Below are 10,129 nucleotides of genomic sequence, written 5' to 3'. Positions count from 1 at the left end.
CTGATGTGCAGCTAATTCAGCATGAAAAGAAGCAGGGGTCCCTTTTTAAACTTAGCCCCTGTTCTGAAGTTACCTTACTCTATCCTGCCTCCACCCTGCACCAATAATCTGTTCTGCAAGTACAATTTCTTCTTGGGGAGAAGAAAAGGCTAAGGAGCAAACCCTACACCAATCCAGAGCGGAGTCCCTAAGATAGTTGGATGGTGCTTTGTACGCCTCCTTCCGGCAACTCCTGCAGCCAAGCTGGTGCCAAACATATTGCTCTGCTTTCCTTTCGTCCACACCAGCGAGGCGTCTGGGCAGCCCAGGACCTCCATACACAATGCCCAGGCTTGTGCCCCAGGAGGTCACTTTGGTGCTGCTAGTTCAACAGTTTGATTTCACCCCCGGAGGCCCGCTCCATTATCTCTCAATGCCAAAAGCATGTAAAATGTAAACATTTTCTCTAAATCTGATGATGATAATGTACTTCTCTAAATAATAATACAAATACGATATATACTTCTTTAATCTCACTTATCATCACATGAGTTGAAGTAGATTTGGAGCACCACAAAATGGGAGGCAGACAGATCTGACCCAAACAGCACCACCCACTGGGATGTTCTCCTGCATAAGCTCTGTTGAAATGAATGGGAGCTGTTCAAGACCATAACCATGCTGGGCATGATTCCAAGATAAATCACACTTGCTGAAATATGGTTATAATTCATGGTATGACTCCATTGGCAATAGTGGCCATGTTTTTCAAAAGTATAGAAGACCAATATTGCCTATGTAATTCAGGCTAACTGGCAACACTGTTCAATATGATGACTTTTTTCTTCAGTGCTTTAATTACAGTTTGTTTTAATTGCAATTTCACAATGGCTAGCCCTTGAATGACACCTGTAATAATAATAACATCTTCCAATTGAGATGTAGTCATCTCTAATATACAGCTGAAGAAATGGCAAGCCACAGAAAAATTGGTGTCCATTGCTAAGAGAGCATATGTAAAAGGTAAAGGACTCCTGAATGGTTAAGTCCAGTCGAATTCCACTGAGGGAGCTGGAGTTTCGTCGCGTGGATTACCTTATGATTGGCAAGCCCAAGAGGCTTGGTGGTTTAGACCAAAGCACCACCTGCGTTCCTAAGAGCCCATATATTACAGTGCAGATCTCCTACTAAGACAGTTGTCGCTATAGCAAGCTAGACCACACCTCTTCCCCAAGGTGTGGTTAGATTAACACATGATTCATTTATGAAATTCCTGGATGCTGCAGGAAATGAATTATATCCTCTGGTTGCTAAACACAGTAAATGTAGAAAAGGAGCCTTTGGAAGAAAATGACTGAGGTCCACCAGATCTAAACAGGTATAAATTACAGATGAGCATTGTGTGACTCCTTGAATTTATAGCATTTCAAGCTCATGATACAAACTCTTTTTAATCTCATATAATCCAGGAAAGCCAAGATCCACTGCATCTCCCAAAGTGTTTCATGCTACCAATTCCCAGTTTGTCTGGTTTGGAAAAGTACTGTCCACTGCCCGTCATATTTCGATGTTCCGTGTCTAGCAGGTTTATTGTGTAAGAGCACCAATTCCAGATTAACAATTGATTGATGGGATGTCATAAGGCCTCCCCAAAAACTTTCTGCAAGCAGTAACACAACAAATTCTTAAGCCACTGCCATATGACCTGTTCCTTGAGCTGATACGTTGGCACAAAGATTACAGAGGCAGCCTAGATGACATTGGCTATCTACTGAGCATTCATTATGATTCCTGTGCAAGGAGGTTATATAACATTGCATCAAGCAAAACGTTCCAGTGCTTGGAAGAAGTATAGCAGTGTTTCCCAAACTTTGGTTTCCAGCTGTTTTTGGACTACATCTCCCATTATCCATGACCACTTGTCTTGAAGCACCAGGAGGCAAAGTTACAACATTTGAGGCTTTTTGGTTTCAAGAATAGGTGAGTAAAAGGTGTAAAGCATGGGAGAAAGCAGACGGGGCAGTTTTTCTCCCTCTGCCATAACTCATGGTTATCCAATGACGCTCAATATTGGAAGATTCAGGACGGGCAAAATAATGTATCTTAACACAGTCGCTGTGGTTAAACTATGGCATTTGCTCCCATAAGAGGCAGTGATGGTCACCAACTTGGATATTAAGTGGGATAGCTATGGGGGCGCCGCCCCAATGAAGGAGCACTACCTGAGTGTGCCACCGATCAGTGAAAAGGGCGTCTCCTGGTTCGGCCAATTGCATCGCAGCGATGGGAAATGGGCGGCTGCTCCGTTTCCGCCGCCCCCGCCGCCCGCCGGGTTCATCCTACGCGCTCGGCGCCCCGCCTCTCCACGTGGGCTTCCATTGAGAAGGCGACAAAGCGTCTCTCTCGCACTGTTTACAAGCAGCCGCGCTGGGAAGGATCCGAAAGCGACCTCAGGGGGCGGGATCGTGGGAGGAGGCGCTGGGGATTGGCGGGCTCTTCGCAAGGCAGGGCTCGGCTGCCCCGCTGCCCCTTCTTCCCAGGGGGCGAGTTCTTCGAAAGGCAACCTCCGGGTTCCTAATTTCCGTCTTCTGTTAGGCGCCTCTTTCTGGCGTGGTGGTGGAGGGAAGCTGGTGAATCTGACTGAGCTGTGAAGGAGCCGCGCTGCACTTGTCAGGATCCGGACCCAACAGCCTTTACTCCTCACGTTTGCTGCTTGCTGCAAGCAGAACCTGGCTGTAAGTACTACTTGGCGATAAACTGTATTTGGTTGACCAATAAAATATGAAGTACTGCTTGTTATGTCGGATCTGCACATCTAACCTCTCCTCACCACCTCCACACCTGACACAACTTTCTTTATCCGCCGATGGCGACAGGCTGGAGTTATGCTCTTGAGATGGATCATTAATTTGCTTACGCGATTATCTGCTGTTTTGGCGCCTTCTCTTGCATTTGCTTCGCTTTATGTCCCCAGATGTTTATTGCGCGGTGCTAATTTTCAGAGCAGCGTAACGAGCAACAGGTTTAACAGGCGCCGGACTCCATAGGACTATTCTTGCATTTTCACTTCTTGGATACCCCGCTGCGCAGCCTAGAATCATTATTGCCTTTCCTACAGATGACGCTTTTCTAGCACTCCTTAGCTCTGCACACACGAAAAGATCAGCTGGGTAGGAGAGTCCCTTCGGGCTCCCTTTCCGAAGAGTATTGTTTAATTTCGCGTGCAGACTTTGATCTGATTTCTAGGCTTAATGAATCCGCCTGAGCGTTCTGATCCAATTAATTTAGATGTCGACTGTATCACTAATGTGAATGAATGAATTTCAAACACAGCCTTGGAGTAATTCCTCCCCCTTCTCCCCCCACTCTCTGTTTTTCTGTCTTTGTTTTTTTGTGTGTGTGGTCGAATATAGGTCACTTTAGACAACACTCTTGCAACAGTTCTTGTCTGTTCATTTTGGTTCAATCTAAATATTTAAACTTTTTAATTATGCCAAACTTCCTCACTTGTCCAGATCAAAATAGGAAGTGACTTTTTTTAATGAAAGAAAAAACCCTTTAGAATTTCACGTGTTCCAGGAAATCATACTTTTCAAGGGAATTTGTTTCAAATCAAAGATGGGTGTTTTTAACAGAGGTCCTCTTTGCAGTTCTGAAACTGTCAGGGCCTGTATTTGCAGACTGCATCGCACACATTTTTCCTACATGATATGGGGCAATGGTATGTGAGGAGTGCTTGTTTTGCCACCTGTACACCTTCCTGGAAGCAGCATCTTCCTAATAGGTCCAGGTAGCACAGTAAACAATGGAATGATATTCACACACAAAGGTTTATGTATTTTCTGCCTTGACCCATGTAGGAAAATTCTTGATTGTGATATGAAATAGTTCTGACTCATCTGCTCAACTATTCTTCCATCACTAATATCGACAGAGGTTTGGGCAGTCTGAAATAAGGGCCACAATGGAAACATGCAACAAAATATTGCAACGGGAAGTTCTCTTCTTCTAGATTCCAGCCAGCCATGCCCTCTTCCATCCTACTGTGTTTGTGTTCTCCCACATCAGCCAATCAGCATTGACTGAGCATTGAGTACGTTCAGTGGTGATTGGGCTGTTTTTGGTTCTCACCCCCCACATTCCCACTCTAAAGTTTTTTGTACTTCCTGAAAAAGTTGGGGTTCCTCAGCTGATCCCCCGCACTTGTGCATGGATGGTCCCCTTTTTGCCTTATACAGATCAGCACTCTGAGAATGAGTTTGCTATTTGTATTTATGACTGTACCCATTATGCCAAATGAGGTGGGAGGGAGACAGAGGTGATGGGATTCTGGACTATGCTATTTTAGACTTCAGATGGGTGTCATTCTCTCGAACGTTGACCCATATTTCCTTTTAAAAGCTCTGAATAGGACTACGAAAAACTTTTCTGGATTTCTGGTACACAACATGTTGTTGTTGTTTTGCAAAGGAAAACATTCAGAAATGATATCCCCACCTGGTATGGCCCAGTAATCCACTATCTCAACAAGTCATTAGTTTATTTTTTATATATTCTGCTTTTTCACAGTGAACTGTGCCCAAAGTGATTTGCAACTAACATCCAGTTATCAAAAAATGTGTATGTCTGTGTTTGTAAGAGAAAGAGAGAGAGAGACCAGTACAGTGGTACCTTGGGTTACATACGCTTCAGGTTACATATGCTTCAGGTTACAGACTCCGCTAACCCAGAAATAGTACCTCGGGTTAAGAACTTTGCTTCAGTATGAGAACAAAAATCGTGCTCCGGCGGCGCGGCGGCAGCAAGAGGCCCCATTAGCTAAAGTGGTGCTTCAGGTTAAGAACAGTTTCAGGTTAAGTATGGACCTCCGGAACGAATTAAGTACTTAACCTGAGGTACCACTGTACAGTATACAAAACAGCAATAAATTCAAATACAGCCAAATCAATGAATATAGAATAAACCAATATTACCAGGATATAATCTGAGTTTAATATATAAATACAGAGCAAAATGAAAGTCATACAGTGCAGAGGGAGTGGGATAGGTCTTCTCACCAGGCTAGATGATTTACAATTGGCTCTCTCAACTACCCTCAGGTAAAGGTGAGTGCTGGCGAGGGCAAAGATGGCGAGTGCTCTTTCCCAGCCTCCTGGCAACTCCAGCACCTGGTGCTGGTCTTGTTGCACTGAGCTCACAAATGCCAAAGTGTAGAAGAGGGCAGGGGTGCACATATAACTGTGCTTCATTTCTAGTGATGCGAAAATTTCTTGGTTCACTTCCTCCCGCAGTTTAGGAAACTGGGCTGCAGCTATGCAAAAGAGAGATAATCTTCACCATAATTTTATCTCATTAAAAAAAAAAACAACCAAAGACTTGTAACCTTCCCTTGGTATCTGGCTCCAGGTACCTGCACAGAAGCTGACAGACTGTGTTTAGTCTCATCCTTGGCATAATCTGTCTGGTGATCAGTCTCGGTTTTCTTAGAATGTTTTCAGCGACACTTTTATCTTTGCTAAAATACATATCTCTCGAGGCAGATAAGCTGAACTGCACATGCGGCACATTTTTCTTCTGTTCTCATCTGAATGTTGACAGAGATTTGCATCTTGCCTGTGAGCAGCAAAGTCAAATGGGGGAAAGTGTGACAGTGGAAGAAGGGGATTTGGACTTGGTGAGTAGGGAAACCCCCTTCTGTACCCAACCAGACTGCTCGTCTGCTACTCCTATTTTTCTGGGGTTGGGTGAAAGTCCTTCCCAACACACCTGTTGTGGCCCTGAGAATCATGGAACCATAGAATTGTAGAGTTGGAAGGGACCATGTGAGTCATCTAGTTCAACCCCCTGCAATGCAGGAATCTTTTGCCCAACGTGGGGCTCAAACCCACAACCCTGAGGATAAGAGTCTCCTGCTGTACCACCTGAGCTACCCCAGGGAATGGTCGATCATAGCTTGATAGGAAAGGAGGTGTCCATTGTCCTGCTGAGCACCAGAATCTTCTAGGCATTCCAAGTTCTACTAGTGCATGCTTCTCAGATTGCAGCCCTTGCCCCACCTGCTCAAAGTGCATCACATACATTAACTCAATTATCCTTCTAACACCTTGTGAGGTAGGCTGATATTATTGCCCCCATGTATTCAATGGGTGGGAAAGCTGGTTGAAAATTAAAAACCCATTCATGTGTTACTTGTGTGTAGGGCAGCCTTGTGTGTTGGGTGCCCATATGTTGTTAAACTAAATAATTTTATTTATTCATTCATTCGTTCGTATGTACGTACGTACATACCCTGCCCATCTGGTTGGGTTTCCCCAGCCTCTCTGGGCTGCTCCCAACAAAATATTAAAAACACGATAAAACATCAAACATTAAAAACTTCCCTAAACAAGGCTGCCTTAAGATGTCGTCTAAAAGTCAGATAGTTGTTTATTTCCTTGACATCTGATGGGAGGGCAGGCACCACCTCTGCCTGGTTGTCTGGAACCTAGAACTCCCATAATCCCTAGCTACCAGGACCAATGGTCAGGGATGATGCGGACCTAACATATGTGGACCCAAGTTTGAGAAAGGCTGGTGTAGGGCAATTGTGTGTTGACCTAAAAGTGAGACTGCACATTTAGCCCTGCTCACAACATCACGCCTGCTTCTCTGTAATAAAAACCCCAAGCCACAAATCCCTGCTGACACATACAGTAGGGGCTCTACACAATTGGCTCACCCGATTGTGCAGGTATCCTGAATGTGTGATGCTCTTACATACAGCAGAAGCTTACGTGTTGTGTGTTTCATACGGACGACAGCTCACAGTGTGTGACTGTTCCAGGAAGTGGATGTGAAGTTGCAGGTGGGGCTGCTTCCCAGTCAACCCACAATTGCCTCACATGGAAATAAAGGCATGGAAAGAGCTGAGGAGACAAAGCGACTTCTGTAAAGTGCAGGAGACAATTATGACTGAACTAACAAAGCAGCAAAGAGGGGGGAGTAACAGAGAAGAATTTACAGAGTTGCTCGAGGTGTTTTGATAAGATCTTCCATTTTGTAGTTATTACCCTGATAAAGTTTTAATTGGAATGCTGTGGGCAATTCATTATTTTCTCCTCTTGGCACTTGTTTGAGGTTTACCTCGCTCTTCACCTTTTGTAGGCATAAGGGTATGCCTTTGTGAGTTCATGGTTGAACTGGGGTTTAAACTAGGGGTGCCTCTATCATAGCTTATGATCTTAATCGCTGAGCAACACCAGCTTAGAGCTCAGAAGGTCTGTAGGCCCTGTCGCTGTTGACATTTCATTCATATACCTTTATTGTTCTGCAGAATAATATAAATAAAAGGTGGTCCCCTGGTGTGAAGCACATACATTTCAAATTTAGACATGGGCCAGGAGGATGAGGACACAAGAAAGTGGGGGGGGGCAAGGGTAACAAAGTATGAATGTATGTAGCCTTTATTATGGTTGGGGATGAAGACTCAATGATTTCTGTGAAAGGCAACAAAAAAAATCAAGAGTAGCCCTGATGGATCAGACTGAAGGTCCATCTAGTTCAGCATTCTCTTTCTCCAAAGTGGCCAATCTCATCCCTCTAACTAGTATTGTCCCCCAGAGACTGGCATTTGTTCAAGATAATTCTAGACATTGCCTTCTTTGCTAAGTAGCTTTAAGCTTTTTCTTTCTCTTTTTTTTGCATTTGGAAAGCTTGGTCTGGCTGGGGTGCAATAATTTTGTTCCTAGGCATTCATAAAGGGATGCTGAGCAATCTTCTGAAAACATTTTTCCAGCCTCTCCGAAAGCCAAGTTTTCTGAGTACAAATGCTGCTGCCACTGTATGTCCAGAGCATCTTACGTAAAATGGATTATAGGTTAGCATCTGTTCATTGGGCCTGTTATTGGTCTTCCTACTAATTTTTATTGGTCAATTGAACCACTTGATTATAATCTGCATTGTTTTTTCTCCCTGCTGTGCTAGCGCTTAAGGGGGGCAGAGGAGGAAAAGGGGGTGGAACTCAGCATAGCCAAAAAGCACATTTCCAACACTGAGTGAATCTAGACCAGCTTTCCCCAACATAGTGCTTTCCAGGGGTTTTGGACCACAACTCCCATCAGGCTTGTGCTGGGACTGATGGGAGTTTCAGCTCAAAACCTCTGGAGGGCACCAAGTTGGCAAAGGCCCCTCTATACAGCATCTCCACTTCCTCTCTCCGTCTCTAATATTCAACCTTTTCCACACATTGTTGAGTTTTCCCTTTTCTCCCCTTTATGACACATTCAGACATACCTCAGTCATAAGAGCGAAGTCAAAATACAGTGGTACCTCGGGTTAAGAAACTTCATTCCGTAGGTCCATTCTTAACCTGAAACTGTTCTTAACCTGAAGCACCACTTTACTAATGGGGCCTCCCACTGCCTCCGCACCACCGTTGTCCGATTTCTGTTCTCATCCTGGGGCAAAGTTCTTAACCCAAGGTACAATTTCTGGGTTAGTGGGGTCTGTAACCTGAAGCGTCTGTAACCTGAAGCGTCTTTAACCTGAGGTACCACTGTATTCTGGAAAAGATACACAGTAGTGGCATGTAGGTAAGGGAGGCTATTTGCCATCACATTAAAAAAAAAAGCTTGCACATGGAATGCAAGTATGAGGAGGAGAGGTTGTAGCCTGACTTCCTCCCTGACTTTCTAGCTTACGTATCTAGCATTGCCTGTTCATTAGGCTCAAGCTGAATACCAGTATTCCTTGTCATTTTCATCCTTGCGATTAGACAGTACAGTAAAACCAGGAAACTGAGCTGAGAAGTGGCTTATCTGTGAAGCCTGCCAACATTTGGAAGGTTTAATTTCTCCCCTTCTCCCCTTGCTCAAGCCGATTGTGGAGGCAGGTTATCTGAGCAAACAAGCAGGAAGACCTGCCAGCTCACAGTGCACTTTCTTTTTCCAAAGCAACTTGACATTCATGTCTTTGTTCTTAGCTGAGCAGATGAAATGTGTGGAAGTTCCCTCTCTGTAGCAGCCCCCAAGTCACCATTGTGTTTTGACAGGAGCACCAGGTATTCTTCAACTTTTCACAGACTTTAGCAAAGAATGCTTGCTTGGGCTGTCTTTGTGGGGAGCTGAGGAAGAACCTTCCTCGCCATCCAAGCTGTTCCCAAATGAGCCACCTGTGCAACGGCTCAGTGGTAGGACTTTTCATGTAGCAAAAATGGTACCTTCCACTCCAGATGTTGTGGACCACAGTTTTGACCTTAACTGACCATTGACGGTTGACTGGGGGCTGATGGGAGTTCTAGTCCACAACTTCCAGAGGATACTACATTGTTTATCTCTTGTGTAGAATTTCTTGGTTTCAGTCCCTGGCATCTGGTAAACACCACTGCCTGGAAACAGCTGGAGACAGGCTGCTAGTCACTGTGGGCAGTACTAAGCTATGTGGACCAAGGGTCTGAAGCAGGGAAAATTTCCTGCCGTTGTGTTTTCCACAAAGATTGCCTAAGATTGTGAAAGTAATATGGTTATCACCTCCTAGGCTGCTGCTAGAGCAAGTTATAAGTACTGAATTGACTGTACTATCCACCTTTTACCTCTGTTCTGTCTGCTTCTCTTCAGCAGATCTCATGACTTTTGAAATCCACAGCACCAAAACAAAGAGTCTTTGTCATAACAAAGGGATTATTCACAATTATTGCACTTGATTAAATGCTCAAATTTTCAAGAAGTAATCCTTAACCCTTTGCTTTTAACATACCACAGCTACTCAACATTGTTTAGAATTGGAAGCTATCTATTTAGGGCTTCATCACAATTGGCACCATCTCCTCTTGTACCATTCTTGTCACCTGATCATTTATTTCTGGACTTCCAATGCCACCGTGGGTCTTTGTTACGTTGGAAAGTGCTTGGCTGCAATGCGCTCAAGTGCTTTTAAGTTACAATGCACCCACCTATATTAGCAAAGTGGTCTGCCAAACAGACTTAAACTGGCTGCTTATGGGTAAGATATGATTATACAGAACAGTGAGACAGGAAAGGAGAGGCTTCGCATTCCACTTCTTCCATACTATAGGCGATCACTTTCTGTACCAGATAATTCCCTGCTGGAACTGGTCAGTTCTTACAGCTCAGCAATCTCCAGTCTTTTTATTACCGTGAGCAGATTTGGATTT

General features: G+C 44.3%; 1 protein-coding gene across 2 annotated transcripts in view; it reads left to right on the top strand.

The window, feature by feature from the left end:
- The first annotated feature begins 2,363 nt into the window (after window positions 1–2,363).
- Window positions 2,364–10,129, top strand: part of FRMD1 (FERM domain containing 1) — a 54,237-nt gene continuing 46,471 nt past the window's right edge. Inside the window, exon 1 of one of the 2 annotated variants that reach the window (XM_053382416.1) lies at window positions 2,364–2,714. The gene's annotated coding sequence lies outside the window, so the exon portion shown is untranslated. The remainder of the gene's footprint in view (window positions 2,715–10,129) is intronic. The other variant, XM_053382415.1, reaches the window with a different exon arrangement.

The sequence above is a fragment of the Podarcis raffonei genome, chromosome 3 (assembly GCF_027172205.1).
Source record: "Podarcis raffonei isolate rPodRaf1 chromosome 3, rPodRaf1.pri, whole genome shotgun sequence".
Lineage (NCBI taxonomy): Eukaryota > Metazoa > Chordata > Lepidosauria > Squamata > Lacertidae > Podarcis > Podarcis raffonei.
Note: the sequence above shows the minus strand (reverse complement) of the source record. Positions and strands in the feature narration are given on the sequence as shown.